General features: G+C 39.9%; 1 protein-coding gene across 2 annotated transcripts in view; it reads left to right on the forward strand.

Annotated features, from left to right (window-relative positions):
- nrxn2b (neurexin 2b) overlaps positions 1–19,717 on the forward strand; it is a 703,577-nt gene that overhangs the window by 101,369 nt on the left and 582,491 nt on the right. The gene's annotated exons all lie outside the window — the stretch shown is intronic.

Here is a 19,717-nt window from a genome sequence, read left to right on the forward strand (position 1 = left end):
GTTGCATTAAAACCTTTGTTTACATTTCTTTAATAAAATCTACATTGTTTAATGTGGTTTAAGACTTTTTCACAGTACTGTATATGTGATCTTTTCAACAGAAAAAAAAAAAACTTAATCCAATTTTGATATGGGCTGAAATGGTCATGAAAAATCAGAAAAAATCGTACACAGGTTAATAATTTGCCTAAAGATCCTAGCACGATTTCAGCGATACCCCCATTTGAAGTAGGTTTTTTTGGTTTGAACCGGTCTGTGATTGTTTTTTCAACAAAATTTAGCATTGCAAAATAGAGACAACGTAATAGCATGATTTGAGGTGAGTGGTGGTTTAGGTGGCTAAGGGTCTAGGTTGTTGATTTAAGGATTTGAGGATCTTAGGACCTGTGTTCGAGCCCTGCCGTTGGTGGGTTGCCACTCCCCATACCACCCAGGCACTGCACGCAGTGCTGGTCCCATGTCTGGTTAGAAAAATGGCAGGGATGCGTCAGGAAGAGCATTCGGCGTAAAACCTGTGCCAAGCTGTATGCGGATTGGATGGTCCTCTTTGGCGACCCCTTGACTGGAGGAACTGAAAGAAGGTTAACCTCATGATTTTAAACCCACACACCCATGATCAGGCAGATCACCCATGACACTGTAGAATCTCTAAATCTATAGTATAACCTTTCACAACTAACTTTATCCAGTCCTGATGAACACCTCTAGTCCCAATAAGATGCCCTTAGACCTTTCTGATAAGAGCCAAAATATATCAAATGCTGCATCTCGTATTTGTATCTTATCCGAACGTTTCAGAATAATGTATTTGTAATCAGTACCATCTTTTCAACTCATATGGGTATAGCTGCAGAATATTTCTGAACCAATAAAGTGTTTCCTTGAAGGCTGGTAAGTGTTCGGTTTCCTTAGTGTGCGTGTGGTGGATTTCATAAATAGAACACGAGCTGTAAAACCGACCCAGGGTGTTTAATAATAAGTAACTAAGTGATTCTCCCTCACTAGCTTGCTAAATTGTATAAACATGGATTTTCCTGGATGGCACTGAAAGAAAAAATTCCATTACGGTTGATTTTTAAAGGTCCAGCTCTCTCGAATATTTGACGAGGGTATGAATTAAATAACACAGAACAGTCTGGAGTGGAAATACCTGGATTCTCTTTTTCTAGGCGCGAGCAACAGATGGAACGGCGAAGAACTAAATGCAAAACGAGCGAGCGAGCACATTTCTCTTCCCACCTCTGACCTCATTTTGTTGAAAGGCATGTTCGGTGTCATTCTCTTTGGTGCGCCGTGGGAGCGTTAGAGACGTGGACAATATGAATGAATTAAACTGAGGCTGCTGGAGATCATGCCTGGTCAGATTAATGCTCTGAATAGATCTACATAAGAATAACACATTACTAATAAAAGAGCTAAAACGTTTTCTTTCGTAGAAACTGCGGGTCGTGTAATACTTTATGTTGGTAATAAGAAGTGTTGTGTATTGAAATGCCTTTTGATACCATGGAAAAAAATAGGTAATTCGTAAGGTTTAGCTTCCATGGATCGGACTTGTTTGTCCATCACTTCTCTCAGATGCTTGAAGAATTTGAAGGTCATGTAAACACCCAAAGCACGTCTGAACAGGTTGTGCATCACCCTGCTCAAAGAAAGCACTGCTAACAGGGAACACGGTTTCTACTCCAAGGAGTGTACTTGGTGTGCAACAATATTTAGGTAGGTGGTGCGGGTCAAAGTAACATCCACATGAATGCCAGGACCCAAGGGTCCCCAGCAGAACACTGACCAGAGCATCATCTTTTGGTAGGTCCTAACCACCGCATACTGAGAACCCCTCACAAGACCTGTTGTCTCGCAGATGCTCTAACCCAGTCGTCTTAAAGTAATAAATTCTAACACATCACAGGCAACACCTCTAGAGACTGTTATATGTGAAAATCACAGGAGATCAGCAGTTTCTGAAACACTCAAAACCAGCCCATCTGGCATCATCCTTCATGCCGTGATTAAAGTCAGAGAAATGCTATTTTTAAACATTCTGATGTTGGATTTTAAGATTAACTCAAGCTTTTGATCTGTATCTGCATGATTTAAGGCATTATGCTGCTTCCACATGATTGGCTAATTAGTTAATTAGCTAAATGAATGTTCAAGTGGACAGGGCTTACTATTAAAGTGGGCAGTGGGTGTATATTCTGTAAAATATATTTAACAAGCATCCATGCATTTTGCATGAGGATGCTGTAATGATTTATTTAATAATAGCAATAATAATAATAATAATGATGATGCAACTTCCTCTTAAACTTGTGACTTCCTCATATTTGAAATGTGTTAACATAACAGGATTGAGTAACCTACGAGGGTTGTTCAAGTCAAACTGGGACATTTGATTCTACAGAATAAATGAACATAGTTATGCGAGTAAAAACATACTTTATTTCTCTATACTGTATGATCCCCTGATCCCACTTAAGTGTTTTATTAATGCTTGGATACCATCAAGGTAGAGAGTTCTTAGTATGGCAAGATCAGCTATGATTGTACTGTCTGTTTTACATCTGAAACACTGGCCTCCCAGGAACTCCTTTAATATCCTAAACAGAGAAATTTCTAGGAGTAAGGGCAGGGCTGTATGTCAGGGGGATGTGGCAGTAACCCCCAGCTGATGTTGGTCTTTTAGGTGCTCCCGGCAAGGGGTCATCACAGCGGACATACTAGCTTGGCATAGGTTTGACACGGGATACCTTTCCTGGTATTTCTCCGCACATGCCACACCCTGGTATTTCTCGGCACATACTAGCTTGGCACAGGTTTTATGCCGGGTACCCTTCCTGACGCAACCCTCCCATTTTGTTCAGGCTTGGGACCAGTGGCTGGGAATCAAACCCAGGGCTTCCACATGGCAGGCGGAACACCTACCACTGAGCCACCAATGCTTAGCAGTGACCCCCAGCTGAGTTCCTGTAATGTGTAAGTGGTGTTGATGAATGATTACAGATGAACAGTTCTCCTCATCTCTTCTGCAAGTTGGTGACAAGTTACCCTTCTTTAAGGGTCAGTCCTTATTCTCCCTGAACGTTTACGACTGCGGTGGGCTCCGAGATGTTTCCTTGGCCCGAATCGCCATTCCCGGACATATGGCCTTTTAAAAAAAAAAAAAGTTTGCACCATTCAACTGTTTTACTGCTGTTTTAGTGTGATTGAAGTCTTCTGTTATCGCCAGTCGGTTGTATGCCTTCATTCATCAGAGATTTCCAGTTTGACTTGGACACACATTGTAAAATATATATTTTTTTCTGACCTGTAATTGATGACTCATGGTAAAGCATGTTTCAAGCACAATTATGCAAAAAAAAAAAGAATTAAAAAAAGGATGTCTGAAGTGATATCTGGAATGAATAGGTTTCAAGGTAAAGCGAAGCTATAGTGGTCTGGGAAAGACAAAAGTACAGAAAGTTTGTGGGTTTTATGAATGTTATTAATGTTTCAAGTTGCGAAGGTCACTTTGGCTCTTAAATGAACAAAAACGAACACTTTATTTTGTACAGTGCACACCAGTTGAATTCTGGGACATACAGATTATCTGTGCCATAACTGTTGGATCCATGCGCTCCATTGCTCCACGCTTCTCCCCGCTGTCCCCCCGCCTTTTCTCTCACTCTCTTCAGTTTTATGGTTTTGTGCATCTCTGTGGCGTAAAACTGATATTGCGAGCTGTCGTCATGCATCAGTCAGCCCCTGGGGCTCAAGCGAGACAACTTGTTTGTGCGCTGTGCCGAAAAATCGTCTGTCGGCGAACGGAGGTATGAGCGAACGAACGCTGAGAGGAGCTACTAGAGCATGGGAGAGTGATAGCCATCCTGCTGCTGCTGAGAAAGGACAAAAACAAAACGAGGCTAACTCCTGCACGATAAAACACTTCAGTGTAGATGCGTCACAAGGAGTAGCTGCTTTTTCTTTCCCTTTCGTTTTTTTTTTTGCTTTTTTTTTCCTGTCTGAAAAGTCGTGACTGAGATGCTGAGAGACTGAGACAGAGGAAAGAGTTTTACCCAACCTCCTACAGTTTACATGCACATGCAGTAAGCGATAAAGAAGGAGAGAAGGAGTGTGTAATGTATCGCCTGTGTCAGGAAACAGATGTTGGGCTGGTTGGTGTTGTCTTTATCAGTTCCCCCTCGTTCCCCGAGCCATTTTCGCTAATGACTAAAGCTAACTCACCAAGGAGGCAACAGCTTCTGCACAAGCCCAGAAACAGGAAGTCGTATTTACTTTCTATTTATCAAGCTCAGCAGATTCCGTACCGCTGTTATTTGCTTGTTGTGTCTCATCTACTCACTTTTTCTCTCTCTCTTTTTTTTCCCCCTCTCTTTTAATTTTAACATCCTTAGCAGGGATCTCCCATGGCATAGCCGAGCATCTGTCCAATCGTATTACCAAATAATTAAGGGGTTGAGACATACCGGGCAGGCCATGTTTAGTCTTATTTTTTAATTCCCGTTCTGCTTTGTTAATGAGGCGTCTCCATTGTCATTACTTATTCAAATATACAAATCTTGTAATAGGTTTCGGATACCTAATATAATGGCGTTTTTGCTTGTAGGGCTGTATGGTTCGGATTTCAGAATATTTATAATATTTTTTATGAGATGAAAATTTCTCAATCTGATAATCACTTGCCAACACTTGTGCAACATTTATGGATGGAGTCTCCAGTTTCTTTGCTTATTATTATGTCAGTGTTTTGTTCCTGCAATGGTTTTGGGTTTGATTGGTGATGATAATGTTTGAGGCATCACCACCGTAGCTTGTCACGTGATTACTGTGATGTCTGCAGGGAACAGTCTGGATAGTCCTTATTGCACTAGTTTAAAATTTGTTTAAAACACCAGGTATGTTGGATGTAATCCTTATGCCGAAATCAATGGTGACTAAGTGCAATTACTTACGTACATATCTGAACTTTATTTTAATGGTTTTGTTTGTGGATCGTTTTAACAACAAATATCTGTACTTTCAAATTCAAATTCAAATTCAAATTTTATTTGTCACATACACAAACATACACAGTACGAAATGTAGTGAAATGCATTATACGACTTCACTACATTTCTGCATGGCCTTGTGTTTTACATCCAGAGTGGTGTGTGATATTTTAAAGCAGTTTTATCACCACCTGCTGCTTAGTATGCATTATTTCATGATTTGCCTTCCCGCCATGGAATGCTGAATCATGTAGCAGGTGTTCAGAAGAGAAGACGGAAACATGACATCCAAAGGCAGGTAGAGAATAAAGAGAGAGACTTTTAATATGACTTAAAAGCTAATGTGACCTAAAACAGGCTTAGGACATTCGACGACTTACTCACTAACTCACTCATCTTCTATACCACTTTATCCTGAATTCAGGGTCGCGGGGACCTGGAGCCTATCCCAGGAGGGTTAGGGCACGAGGCGGGGTACACTCTGGACAAGGTGCCAATCCATCGCAGGGCAATTTGACACTTAAGTACAGTTTAATTTTTAGTTTAATTCAAGGTAGAATTGTAAATGGGGGATGTAATATTTTAGCCATCTTTGTTTTCAATTATTAATGGATTAAAGGATTAATGCCCACTTCTGTCCTTATGTTATGAAAAAGAGAGATTTTACAACAAAGCTTCGAGGCAGTAGATATATTTGTAAATATCTCTTCACGCTGTGCTGTGATTGGCCGGTTAAGCTGTCAATCAAGCTAAAGATCTAACTCTAACCCTGATTTAACCCTATCACTAGTTTGCACACACAGTGCGAAGTACAGTTTTCCTTTGTTGTTGGTTATCGTTTCTTGTATTGTATCATTTCTAAGAATTGTTGTTTAGTGATGGAGACTCCTACATAGCAAAGAAGAAACAATTTACAAAATAAGGAAAAAGCCACATAGTGTGTTACATTTAAAGATGCGGTCTCTGTGCACACTTGAGCTTTGTTTGACTAAGCACCTCCCGACTGCAGATGAAGTTTCTCGCCAGTACTTTTTGTTCATTGTTAAATCCCACCTCCACCCCCCTGCTTTATGACCCTCTACCTGTGGCGCTCAATCAAAGCTCCTTGTGGAGTTTCCATTTGACTGATTTGAGTCACCTTAAACACACATCATGTGCATTTTGAGAGCTTGTAAATGTGTTTTTTATGTAGAAAATAACTGACCTCCAGTACCAGTTTATGGCGAGCAACGCAGAAGCAACGTCACGCCACATGCAAACCACCTATTAAATGACAAAAGTAACAGAAGTGCCTTGAACTGCCATGCAATTTTTTTTCTTTTTAGTCGTATGTACCTGCCACAACAACCTGTCAAATCTCACTTGCCTTGTGTGCTGAAATCAGAATTGACGAGCAGTTTTAATAAGCACATGACTATTAGAATAAGCTTAAGTGTCTTTATATACTGTAGGTTTACTGCATGTCAGTTGTCAAGAGACGTTATGTACTGTAGGTTTAATGCAGGGCTATAAATACAAAGTAAGTATGCTATTATATAGCAATCGCTTAAAATTTATATCACTTTACAAATCAGCTTATCATTTTTTGTAAGCAAAATACATTATGATGGTTTGTGTAGTACATATTTTCTTAGAACAGCATGCACTTTTGGGGTTTATTTCTTAGCAGTAATCAACAAAAAAAGTACAAATTTAAGTTATCATGCATAATTTCATTTTATAGCGCTCTTAACAATGAACAGTGTCGCAAAGCAGCTTTATGTAAAGGAAAATTGTGATATGAATTGGAAAATGTCAACATTTTTAACTTTAGCAGTTTATTGCTATTAAGCAAGCCAGAATTGCCTCCGAGTGGTGCAGTAGTAAAGTGCTCGCCCTATCATTCGAAGATTGCTGGTTTAATTCCCGGGTGATGTTTTAACCTCTCGCAGCCGGAGGTCTAGAGAGAGCTGATTGGTCGAGCTCTCTCAGAGGGTGGGGGGTAAACATGAGAGGTACTTGGTGTTCCCACATTTAACACATTAGCTCCCACATTAACCGCGGCTATACGGCCAATCAGGGGCGTATGTAAGCTTGCGCAAGTTTAAGCAGCGGATAGCGCTGTCCTCCGAGTGTGTTACGCCGCCCCCAACGGTGCGTGTGTGCGCAAGCAATTCGAAAAGATGCAGTCAGCTTGTGTTATGTGGTTCGGAGGAAACACTGATAGTCCTCGGCCCTCCCGACTGAGTAGTAGTAGTAGCCTTAATGTGGGAGCGCCCTAGTGACGCGGAGAAATTGGATGCAACTAAAATTTGGGAGAAAATGTGGAAAATAAATTAAAAAAGCAAGGCAGAGGTGACGGTGGTGAGAAAAACTTCATGAGATGACATGAGGAAGAAACCCATAAGAAATTTAACTATGGTGAATTGTAGTATATGCATAGTACCAATATATACATAGAACTTCAGACATTACCAAAGGACTTTATCAAGTACCAAGGTAGTTGTTGTGACACTTCGGTGGGCATCATGGTAGTAGCACCATCATACTTTGGCAGTACTATGGTAAGTGGTACTTTGGTGGGTACTGTGGTAGTACTAGGGTGTGCACTACTATACTTTGTTGAATACCATGGTACCTATTGGGTGTCATAATAGCTAAGAAGTTCAACAGGTATCTAATATGTTATGTTTTTACATACAGTGCTGTACCATGTTTGATATTTTAGTTCATATTACTTGTATGGTATAGTATAAAATAATACAAACAGTATTGGTATAAACACATATCCTGGTATGTGTTGCATTGTACAGTACCTTACTACAGTACATGGAAATTCTAGTACATTTTCTGTTATAACAAAGTGTGTACCATATTGTATATTGGCAAATAACTACCATGGTACTGTCAAAAGTTCAACAGAACAATACAGTACACCATGGTAGAGATACCATCACACTACCAGGGTACGCATGTCATAGTAAAGTTTCCTGAGTCTGGTTCCATCCACTTCCCATAACATTCGGCACATCACGATACCAGAAACCGAGACCATAAATAAACCCCATCTGATCCTTTTCTCTATCATGTCGAAAGCGCAGTTGTATAACAGGAAATGCATTGTATTGTACCAGGCGTTATATCACATCGCAACTCTTAAAACTGTGTAACTCAACCCTGTATCCATATGTGTGGCAGTCTTACAGCGGCTAACATTTTAACGACATTTTTAGGTGAAGCTGTGGCTAAAAATAGTTTTGCTGCAACACCCTGGTCCTTTCACTGACAGAACTCTGGACTGATCTTCAACCTCTAACTAGAAGCATCTCAGCAGCAAGAAAAAAAAAAAAAAAAAAGCAATCGAGTATGTGAAGGATCAGAAGGGAAAGTGATAGAATCATCATTTCTACTTTTTTTCCCCCGTTCCCCCCAAGGCTTGTCTGTATAAGCCGGACAATGGGGTCAGCTGCCCTGGTGACAGACATGGGCACGTTTTGATGAATCGCCCGCGGGGAAGACTTGTCAAAAAAGTAGCAAGTAGCTTGCAGAACTGAAGGAAGTGGTGGCATGTATTGACTCAGAGCCTGTTAATACACTGTCAGCATGTTTTGTTTTTTTGTTCCCCCTGAATTTCTGAGTAGCTCTATTCAGATCGGGCAAGTTTTACATGAGTTGATGGGAAGTATTGAAGTCTTACCGGAGTACCTCTGAACGTTAGGTCCGAATTTGTCATATAGGTAATACAGTATTTCATAGGCAAGATTTGCGACTGGTTGAAATAAAAACTGGTGGCTCAGTGGTTAATGTTATGGGTTGCTGAACAGAAAGTGAAAGGTTCAAGTCAAGGGGTCAAGCTGCCAATGTTGGGCCCTTAATCAAAGCCATTCTTAAGGCTTTAGAGATGGCATTTTCCTGGAATTTCCTTCAGGATCAATTATCTATCCATCCCTCGATCCATCTATCGATCCAGCCATCCATCCAACGTGAAGAACTTTTTGTAACATAACAGGAAGGCTAATAATCACTCTTTACACCTGTGCTGACCAGAAAAGCACCTGTTGATGATTCTGAGGCAAAATCTAGACAGTGGAAAACGCAAACATCATGCAGACATGCACGTCTCTGGCAGTACTGTATTACTTAGCAGAAATATGAGTGGGTGTTAATGGTTTGTCTTAAGGATTAAGGAAATGCATCTAGAGCATGTAGGTGTTTCTCATCTCCGTACTTTAATTTGATTTGCATTGAAAGACCATTTCTGTTGGCTTGTCATGTCATGACTGCCCTAGGTAACGTTATCATTATTATTCTAATCATTAGATTCATAATCGTAATTACTTTGTTGTTTTATTTAACAGCTTGTCAGCAAGTATCGAGGTTCTAATGAAAAGCCATAACTGGAAAATTAAGTCTGTTCATGGTGCTTGTCTTTTTAAATTAAAACTTCCAGGTGTTTTCATTAAGCTCATTCAATGCACTCCTGTTTAAACAACACGTTTATTTATCTCTAGCAGACGTCAAGACTCTCGAGCTAAAATGTAAAAATGTACCTAGATTTTCTTGAAGAACTATTTTTATTTTCAAGGGCGGAATGGTTAAACGTGAGCATCGGTGGCTCAGACAGCTGAGGCTTGCTTGGTTGGAGGGGTTCGAGTCCCACCGTTGCCATGTTGCCAATGTCAGTACCTTGGGCAAGACCTTAATAAACCCTATATTCATATATAATCCCCAGCCACTGAGATGCAGGTCATCCTTGGTGCCAGTCCAAAGCTGGTTGGGTTGCCACAGGAAGGGCATATGGGGTAAAAGCTGTGCCAATGACTTGTGGGTTAAATAATCCAATGTGGCTACCCTGACGGGTGAAAAAAGCAGCATGGTTGTGCAGCCTGTCTCTTGAGCTTATTTAATTCCAGAGCTTTATTTGTCACATATACATTACTGCACAGTGAAATTTCTTCTTTGCATTTCCCAGCGTAACTGGGGTCAGAGCGCAGTGCTCAAGGCTCAAGTGGCAACCTGGTGGAGCTGAGTTTCAAACCGCCAGTCTTCTGATCAGTAACTCCTTAGTTCCTTAGCTCTCTGAGCCATCCCTGCCTCCTTAGGTTCATATCAGTATTCTTGTTTTTATTATGAAATATTTATCATGACGGGACATGGACTGAGTACCTTAATGTGAACAAGTTGGTGAATGCTTCTATTTAGTCTCTAAATAACTCTTACAAAAGTTGTCTTCATGTTAGATGCGTTCCAAGAAGAAATTCCTTAGAAAGCTCTCCAAAGAACCCGTTAGACTTAACCTCTTAATATTTAAAGGTTATTTTTTACAGACAGTTCATATTTTTCTAGTAATGAATAAAAAAAATTAAATAAACAGCCTGTCATTATCATTTTATTTTTAATGTGCCGTTTTTAACTTGGTACCCGTTTAACCGTAAAAAAATAAACAAGATCTGTGTGTCTTTTAAGCAGCTCACTGACATACCCAGCAGCCCACGTTAGCTTCTCTTTCTTTTGTTCAGCAAAACATTATAATTGTCAATTGTGCCATAATAGAGGTTTTAGCTGCAGGTAATTTCATTTTTATATCCCTTCCTACGCCTCTCCCTCCATCAGTCGGAGTCTTCTAGTCTGTCTATTAAAACGCACTGAAATGACAGTAAAGTTTGAACTAGCACTTGCTCCGCTGCTTTTAAGCCGAACGAATATCCCCGAGAATATGTTTGTCCCTGTTCAGACTTCATTCGCTGTATAATGCTGGGAATTTAATGCGTCTCTACAGAAGCGTACTCCAACTTCCAGGTCTAAAAAACTGATTTATTTTTTTTTTTATTCATTTTTTCTCAAGACTGAAAGGGATATGAGACTGAGAAAGCATTATATTTTCCAGGATGATACTGTAAGTGTGTTGACGTCCATTGCGCCTGAGTTCGACATACAGTACCTGTGAGGTGTATTTTATACAATGGCATTTACGCTTCACAGATTATTTACTCTTTGTCCATTTGTATAACCCATTGCCTCATGTCTGGGGTTTATAGATTGCCTGGAAACTAATCTGTTGGTTTATCTTCCTATCCCGGGTTTCATTTGCTCCCTCCTTAGCTGCCTGCAAGCTTTGCGTTCTTTCTCTGCAGAAGCCGTATCAGCAAATGCTGGAGGTTTATGATGCATGACTAGAGAGGGAGAGAGAGAGAGAGAGAGAGAGAGAGAGAGAGAGAGAGAACTTACTGCCAACTGAAGCAAAGAGAGTAGGAGGAAGAAAGAAATAGAGAGCCAGAAGGAGCGTGAAGACGAAAGGGAGTGACATTGTTGCCCTGAGTTTAAAAGCATGACATTCTGTTGGTTGCTTTATTCTGATTGGTGTTTTATTTTTTTTATTCAAGTAAAAAAAAAACAGAACTAAATTCCGTCGTAGGAAACAGATACTCAGTCTGTCCGTCTAAAACTCATCTTTAATCATCTAAGGCTCCATGGCTTTGAACCATGGAGTGTGTGTGTTTATTTATTGCTCATTTATTAATTACCAAAAGGTAAAATGAATGGAGAATGGTCCGGACACTTTATTTACATTTCTAGTTAAGACTACTGTATTCCATCCTTTTCTCATCATTGGTATGGTTCCTTCAAGTCATTTTCTTTATTACCTTAAACCATGTCATGCAGTATTATGATTTACTCTGAAAGCAGATTACAGGATGGATGGTTGTCCAGTTATAGTAATGTGCCGAAGTCCTAAGTCGCCTCTTATTTCTTCCAAAATTAAATAAATTGAAGAAATGGGAACAAATGTTTTAATGCGACTTTTAAAGTGCCTAATGGTACAATCGAAAAACTGGTTGTTTATGTATCAACTTCAGTAGCAACCTCTTTTTCCCCTTCTCGTCTGTTGAGTCTTTATTTGTCACATATATACATTACAGCATAGTGAAATTCTTTCTTTGTATATCCCAGCGTAACTGGGTTTACAGCGCAGGGTCAGCCATGATACAGCGCCCATGGAGCAGATAGGGTTAAGGGCCTTGCTCAATGGCAACCTGGTGAAGCTGACCATCGCACCGCCATCCTTCTGGTGATCTACCACTGCCCCAACCACTCAGCATTCAGCATCACCAGTATCCTAATCCCCGGCCTGATCATCTGTCATCATCTGCACCTGTTTCTCACTGGCTCCTACATGAAGTTAGATCTTATTAAATGCTTGAATGATTGATAGGTCACTGCCCAGCTTAACAAATAAATAAAATTGAATATTCATCTGAAACTGGTCTGGTACAGGGACTTGACTGAAAATGGAAACCAAAATTTTAACGAAAATGGGAGCTGAAAAAGCCCTTCAAAAAGTTTAGAGAGCGGTTCCTTAGGACTATGACTATGTCTATTTGGAATTAAAATAGGAAGAAGTGGGGGGGGGGGGGGATTTTTGCACAGTAATGTGTGTATACTGTATACATATACACACAGTTGCCCTATTGTATAATTCATAATTCTAAATCTTAGTGTGTCTGTTAAAATGTATTCCATTAATATACTGTAGACTCAGTAAGGGTCGGAGCTGTTTTAGCGGCTCGAGACTCTGTATTTGGACAACTAAAGGATCAAATCCCAGATCTGAAGTGGGATTTGCTCTAATCTGAGGCAGCACCGATGTCTCTTTCTCATAAGCATTACTTCAGGGCTTTCTGACATTTTGCAGAGGAGATCTCCTGCGGTTTTGGTGTTCTAGTGATCTGATTCAATAAGCATTAGAATGGCTGGCAAGACTGACGCCAACAAAAATTCTTCCCTATTCTGTCTGGCTGTGCCTGCTAAAAAAATACAAGGAAGTGACAAAAGGCGAGAAAAAGGGAGAGTAGGGCTCATAGAATGACTTTAACTTGCTGGACATTAGACCTGGTGAGGTTGCACTCTAGACAGTAGAAATCACCACTATGTTTAATAATATAAGTAAGAGAACTCAAAGCTTTTGAGACCTAAACACCTATGTCGCCATAAGAAAACCACTTGTTTGTAAGACTAATCAGAAAAAAATTATGGGAGCATAATGACTGGACGCAAAGATAAAAGATCATGTGGTCTGATTGACCCTATTCCAGAGCGATGGGTGTGTCAGGGTAAAGAGCTAAAGACCTGAAGCGATGCACCCATCATGCATAGTGCATGGTTGTGGGATCATGAGGAATATTTGAAGACTTCCACACATGAACTAGACACCATATTGTGAATTGCAATCAATGCTAAAAGGCGGTCAAATAAAATCTTAAACTTTTTTCTTTCTGTTTTTTTTTTTTGTTTTTGTTTGCCCCAAGCTGTGCACAATACCTTGCATACACCCCCTCTCTGTGAACTTTTAGACATTTTATACCCTGGATAAAAGACATTCTTAAAACACAGTGTTCCTACCAACATGCTTCAGTGTTGAGATGGTTTGCTCAGGGTTTTGAGCAGGACTGGGTTTCTGCCAAATGTTGTGCTTTGTGTCAAAGCTAAAAAGGTCAATTTTGGTCTCACCAGACCAGAGAACATTTATCCAGGATTGCAGCTGTAGGTCATTCCAGCTCCTTTTGCAATCTAATACATATGATTCCATAATATAATATTATATTATGCAAGAGTTAGTTTTAAATGAATAACCAGATTGGAGGAGAGGCTTTCCACAGCAGGTCATAATAGATGATAACAGCACCGGAACGTTTAAATATATCTATCACTCCGTGTCTCAGGGGTACAAATACCATTTAATTATACTAACTGTCGAGTAAGTAGCCCCGTGAACTGGACGGTGCGGTCCACAGTACTGAGAACAGAGCAGCTGCCTGCCAAAACCAACATTCAAAATGTCAAAAAAGCACATCTGATATCATTGTGTCATCTTAACACTTTGTCTCTTTAATAATTGCTTCTAAGTCGTTCAGAATCACCTAACTAGCCTCTAAAACAAGGCTGAATCCCAAACCCCAGACTTAGTTCCACCTGCGCTGTTCCACCGTCCCTGTGCATTGGACGGTGAGGTTTCTTCAGCATGATCGGTTTGCTGCAACAACGACATACCAAGTGCACGGAGTTCGTCCATAAAAGTCTGACGCCATGTTGCACGTGGTCAGCCTTGTTTCCGCTTCCCTTTTTGGGGCATCCACAGAAATGCTGATGTTGGGTGCCGTGGATGGGGTTGATGGAGTATATGGCCCACAAATCACAAACGTCGCTCTATCATGATGTCGTTTAGGGGGCGGGTTGCAGTTTGGATCTTTTTGTTGGTGATGTGGCCACGGTATAAGACACGGAAGATTCCCTGAAGCCATCATTGCTGGGCGACATTTGGGTGACCGCATTACAGCCATGCTGATCCTGTATTACCCACAGCGCTTCCTCCCATGTGATGCTGCTTAATTCTATAATGCAGTACAATACAATATACTATAACAATAAACTCATAATATTTAGGTCCAAATTCTAGTGCATTTGGGTCCAAAATCTAGACCACTTTTTTTGTATAGCTTCACCGCAGACACATTGAGAAGAGATAAAAAGCACAGAACCATGGACTAAACAAAGAGATTCAGTAGACTCTATTCAGGTGGCCGTCTTGAACATTAGAATTGCAGACAGTGCATGAATTAAACTCTCCGACCTAAGAAGGAACAGAAAGTAAAAGAGGAAAAGGTAAAAGGATGCGTGCAAGAACAGATCCGTGACATTTGCAGAGGCCATGGACTCTGGCTGATAACACATGCAAAGATCTCGCTGTCTCCTTTCTGATAGAAGAGACATTTCGCACAGCACTTCAGCCTTCGGGCCTAGAAAAGAGTAGCTCAATATAACACTCTTTCAGACATGGGTGAGATGAGTGTGAAGGGTTTGGGTTGTTAGGTGGTTTATGTTTGTGGGATTTGTATATAGCAAAGAAGAAGAAGAAGGGGAAAATGGGAATGTATTTTACTTTGTGTGTTTGGTGTTTTCATGTATTGAAGGTTTATGAGGACCAAATGGGGTGTTTGAAGGTGTTTCTAATTTGAATCTTTATTAATGTGTGTATGTTTTTTTATGACGGGAAAGCTGTGATGTACGATACCTGATTTATTTGTATTCAAGGAAAAGAAAAAAAAACATACTCAATTTATCTTTATATCTTTATAATATCTTGGAAATACACACTCGGGGCATCTTAAGCCTTTGTTCTGAACTTCCACCAAACCTTAATGTGTCTCTGTAGAGCTCATACGATATTACAGAGAGCCCTCAAGCCTCGCTGCAAAGTAATAATTCGTCACTTAACTTGTGGCTTAAGATATAACGCCACATGCGCTTGGTAATGGTGGTAACGCTAATAATTTTCAACATAGACATAAACGTATTTGGTTCGGTTGTAATCATTTTAAGGTTCCCAAATCCCAAGGCACATCAGAGTGCAGGCTTATTTTATGAACTTGCGATGCTATGATGATACAGTATTCTGCCCATTTTAAGACTCAGGGCACAGAAGTATTAAAAAGAGCATTTTCAGGTCCCCGTTATGTCTATAGAGGAATTTAACAAGTAAAAAGCCAACCTATTGATGCTTCCCTGACATGGAGCGCATGTGAAGAGTGAAGAAAGTGTGGCAAATAAGAATCCATGTACGCCACGTTGCTCGTGTCATTTTTCTATTTTTATGAAAATGAATTACTTGTCAGAAAAAGGAAGCGTAATCCCAATATGCACGGCTTAATTTGTAAAACATGAGGTACTGGCACACTAAGCGTGAGGTGAGCCAGCAGCCAGCAAGTAGACAGGGAAGAAAAAACGTCCCGATGCTTGAAGCCATCCACGTAATACAGCGGAGTTCAATTTCGTCATAGACGTACTGCAGAGCTCAGAGTGTAGGTAACACTGACTGACTGTGATCCGAGAATGTATTGCAAGCACACAATTTCACTGATGTGTGGGAGTATTGACAATGTCAAGTGCATAATTTTAACATGTTCAGCTTGACAATATGCGTAGCGGACTTAAAGCGAAGCTCTCAGGCACACTAAGCCATGTTCCCACTACGTCCTCTAAAAAAAGACCTCGCTCAACTTGTCAGGAACGCTGTAGAAATCGGTTAGGACGTATGTAGTGTTGTCTCGTTTGACGTGAAGCTGCCATGTTCAAAAAAACCTCAGTGAGGACGTGGCCAAAGCAAGAACTTAATAAGGACGTAGTAACGACGCCGTTGGTCAGTTAACAGTTTACAGTAACTTACCCCTCTTAGGGACTTGACATTGATGTCACTACGTTGTTGCTCCATCAATGGAGTTCTCATAACGATCTCTTCAGGCTTGTGATATGACCATGGTACTGTAGGTCAATGCCATGCTGTAGAAGACTGCAATAAGTTTATGTAGATAGATACTTTGTTGTTGGTCTTTTGACTGCTCCCGGCAAGTGGTCACCACTGCGAACAAGCTTGGCACAGATTTTTACACCGAATGCCATTTCTGACGCAACCCTCTCATTTTATTCAGGCTTGGGACCGGCACTGCATCCAGTGGCTGGGATTCGAATCCAGGCCTTTCGCATGGCAGACTAGACACCTACCACTGAGCCACCAATGCTCGTGATTACTTTATTGATCCTAAAGGGAATTCCAGACATCCAGCAGCAATAGCAAATGCTTTACGTAAATATATCATCAAGACTGATTGCAGTAAAGAAGTCTCCTGTTTAAAAAAAGAATATGCTTAAAGTATTTCTTATGTTGGGTGTCTCAGAGGAGGGTGCTATCTACCTCCTTTTACATACATGAGCACATAGAAAGCCATGATTGGCTAGTATCACTGTGATAGATATGAAAGAGTAAGAGAAAGAAAGGCTAATTTCCCTCCCTTACACCATGAAGGATGGCTATGATATCTTTAACATCTGTCATATCACCACTGATTGCTCATGCAACGAATAACAACACACTTGGCTGCTTTCTTTTATTAGCACATGTAACTGATAACGTGAGTACCCTATGATTAAGCTTTGTAAATGAGGCAGTATTATTTCTGGAAGGGAGGTGACACGTTATGTTTTTTTATTTAAATATATTTTGGTATCATTACATCATAAGCTTTTACTTCATTTACTATATATATACAGTATGACTTTGATTTACTGTAAAGCTTTGATTTAAAGCATCCCGGCAACATAGTGTGCTCCCACCACCATGCTGGAATGGTTATAAGCAGTGTATTGCGTCAAAGCCAGAAAAAGGTATTTTGGTCTCATCTGACCATCTAAACATTTTCTTTCCTCCAGCATGCCGTTTAGTTACTTTTCTCCATATTGCTGATCCCTAAAATGTGCTCACTTACAAAAACAAGCAGCATCGTTCAGACTCTTTTCTATTCTGATTAATTCCCTGCTTTCTTCATTAGAAGCTGTTTCGGGTCATTTGGAGCCTGTCATGCTTAAAGGCCAACTGTGTGTGAGTGTGGAAGTGGATCTGCCAGGGTTCATACATCTCAGATCAATGCCAATAAAGAATTGCTCTAATTACACAGAAAGAAGAGAAGGTCTATTCAAGTTTGGGGCCCCAAACTGTGCACATGTTCCCTGCCAGGTGAGACTAGTAAATGAGTTAGTAATCTACCCTAGTTTATCTTCGTGTGTGTGTGTGTGTGTGTGTACAGGTTATTAATGCAGCTCATATTTTTTTTCCTTTTGCTGGTTTGCTCCTGTGAACAGCTTCATCCTGGGCCATTAAATATGGATACTAACAATTTGCTAATCACACACACACACACACACACAACCACCTGTGTATCCCAAGATTACTAATGATTTTCCGACATATTATCCTACAGTATGGAGTACGCCATGAAAGCCAAATTTTTGATCAATTTAAAAATGTATACATAATTTTTTTAATATAAATTTATCAATTATAAAATAAAAAATAAAAATTAATTTTATTTATTTATTATTTTTTTTTGTTTTTACATTTATTTATATTCCTTTTTCTGTTTATATTTATTTTATTAATTAACTAAATTAATGTACTTGTATTATAAGATTTTTTTTTTTTTGCAATTTTTATTTATCTTTATATACTGTTTGCTTAGTTTTTTTTACATATCTTTTAATTTGGGAAATAAATATGTGTTTATTTATTTATTTGTTTGTTTTTACTGTGTCTATTTTAGTACTGCATTGCATCTTGGAACGCTTTGGTGTGTGAGTGTGTTTGTGTGTGTGTGTGTGTGTGTGTGTGTGTGTGTGTGTGTGTGTGTGTTGCAATCCTTTGAAAGCGACCCTACTTCATCCACAGTGAACTGAATCAGGCAATTAGCGCCACGATTTTATTCCACCCTGGAGTACTTGAAATCTTTAATACCAATCCAAACAAACAGTCAAATCATGATAGTAAAGCATGCTAAGTGTTTAAAAGCTGCCAATTTGCCAAGAAAAATACCAACCAACTTCTCAAAACCTTAAAGAGATATGAAAAGGGCCACATCAGATTAGATCTTTTAGACTGCATTAGTGGCAGAATAAGTTAATATAATTAAAATGGAATAAGATGATGCTAATTACCAGTGTGTGTGTGTGTGTGTGTGTGTTGAAAGATTAATTGATAGTCTGGGATAATCTAATGAAAGAAAGATAAGAAATTTTAAAGAAAAAAAAAAAAAACTCAGACCCTTGGTACGAAAATAAAATGCATTAGGATGTTCACGGGAGGTCCTCAAAACGTAGTTTAACAACTCTTGTGTGTGTGTGAGCTCATCCTAGAGTGTGGTGCTTGATACGGACCATCTTTCTAATCAATACAGAATTGACCACCGGGCTAACTATTGAATCCAATTAGCATTGGTTAGAGCCTTAGTAAGGTGCTTCTGGTCCACTTAGACTTTAAATTTGTTCCACACACACTACGTTCCAGCTGACACATCGGTAATTAGTGTACAGTCCGCTTAGCTAGTGCGACGGCTGCTCGTTAACCAGCCTGCTAAAGGAATACGCTTCTCTTGTAACGAAGGGCGTCTTGTAAAGATGATAAGTGAGTTGACACTTGGCAAGTTCAGCAGTCATAAAAGCCACAAAGATTGACCACTTGGTAGCAGTTCCTCTGTGATGGCTTATACAATCACACACACACACACTTACACACACACACACACACACGCACACACACACACTTTTGTCAATTATTTTGCTTAAGGCAGCTCATTGGGTCAGAGCCTGGCTGTAGGGCTGGAGCTTTTCCTTCAGACAGGGGAGTCTTCTAAGACTTTCATCTAGTAGATCTTTCATTTTATTTACTCTGTCTGGCAGTACAGTACAGTATATAACACTTACTCCAGGGTCCTCGCTTCAATCCTGATCTCAGGTTACAGTCTGCTCAAAGTTCTTTTGCTCCTTTACTTCATGGCCTCTAGATCCTTAGGTTTACTTCAATGTCCGAAAAAAATGGTGGGTAGGTAGGTGGCGGGCTGTCATAAATTGCTCCTAGGTGAATTTGTGTACTGTATGGATTTTTCATTTAATTTGATATAGATTAATGGTTCACAGTATACACTAATCAGTATTTATTATATAATAATAAAAACAATAAAGTGCAGCTAAGGACATGTTATAATAAACAGAATGAGCAGATCACCTTTCACATCTTCTGGTCAGAGTCATTAGTTCTTTTGAATCTATTGCACTGCATAGCGTCTATGGGAATCACGTGACAAAAGAACGAACGACTCAAAGGTAAAGGTAATTTTTGTTTCCTGTACATAACCTAAGGAGGTTTTGCG

This window comes from Clarias gariepinus, chromosome 20 (assembly GCF_024256425.1).
Source record: "Clarias gariepinus isolate MV-2021 ecotype Netherlands chromosome 20, CGAR_prim_01v2, whole genome shotgun sequence".
Classification (NCBI taxonomy): Eukaryota; Metazoa; Chordata; class Actinopteri; order Siluriformes; family Clariidae; genus Clarias; species Clarias gariepinus.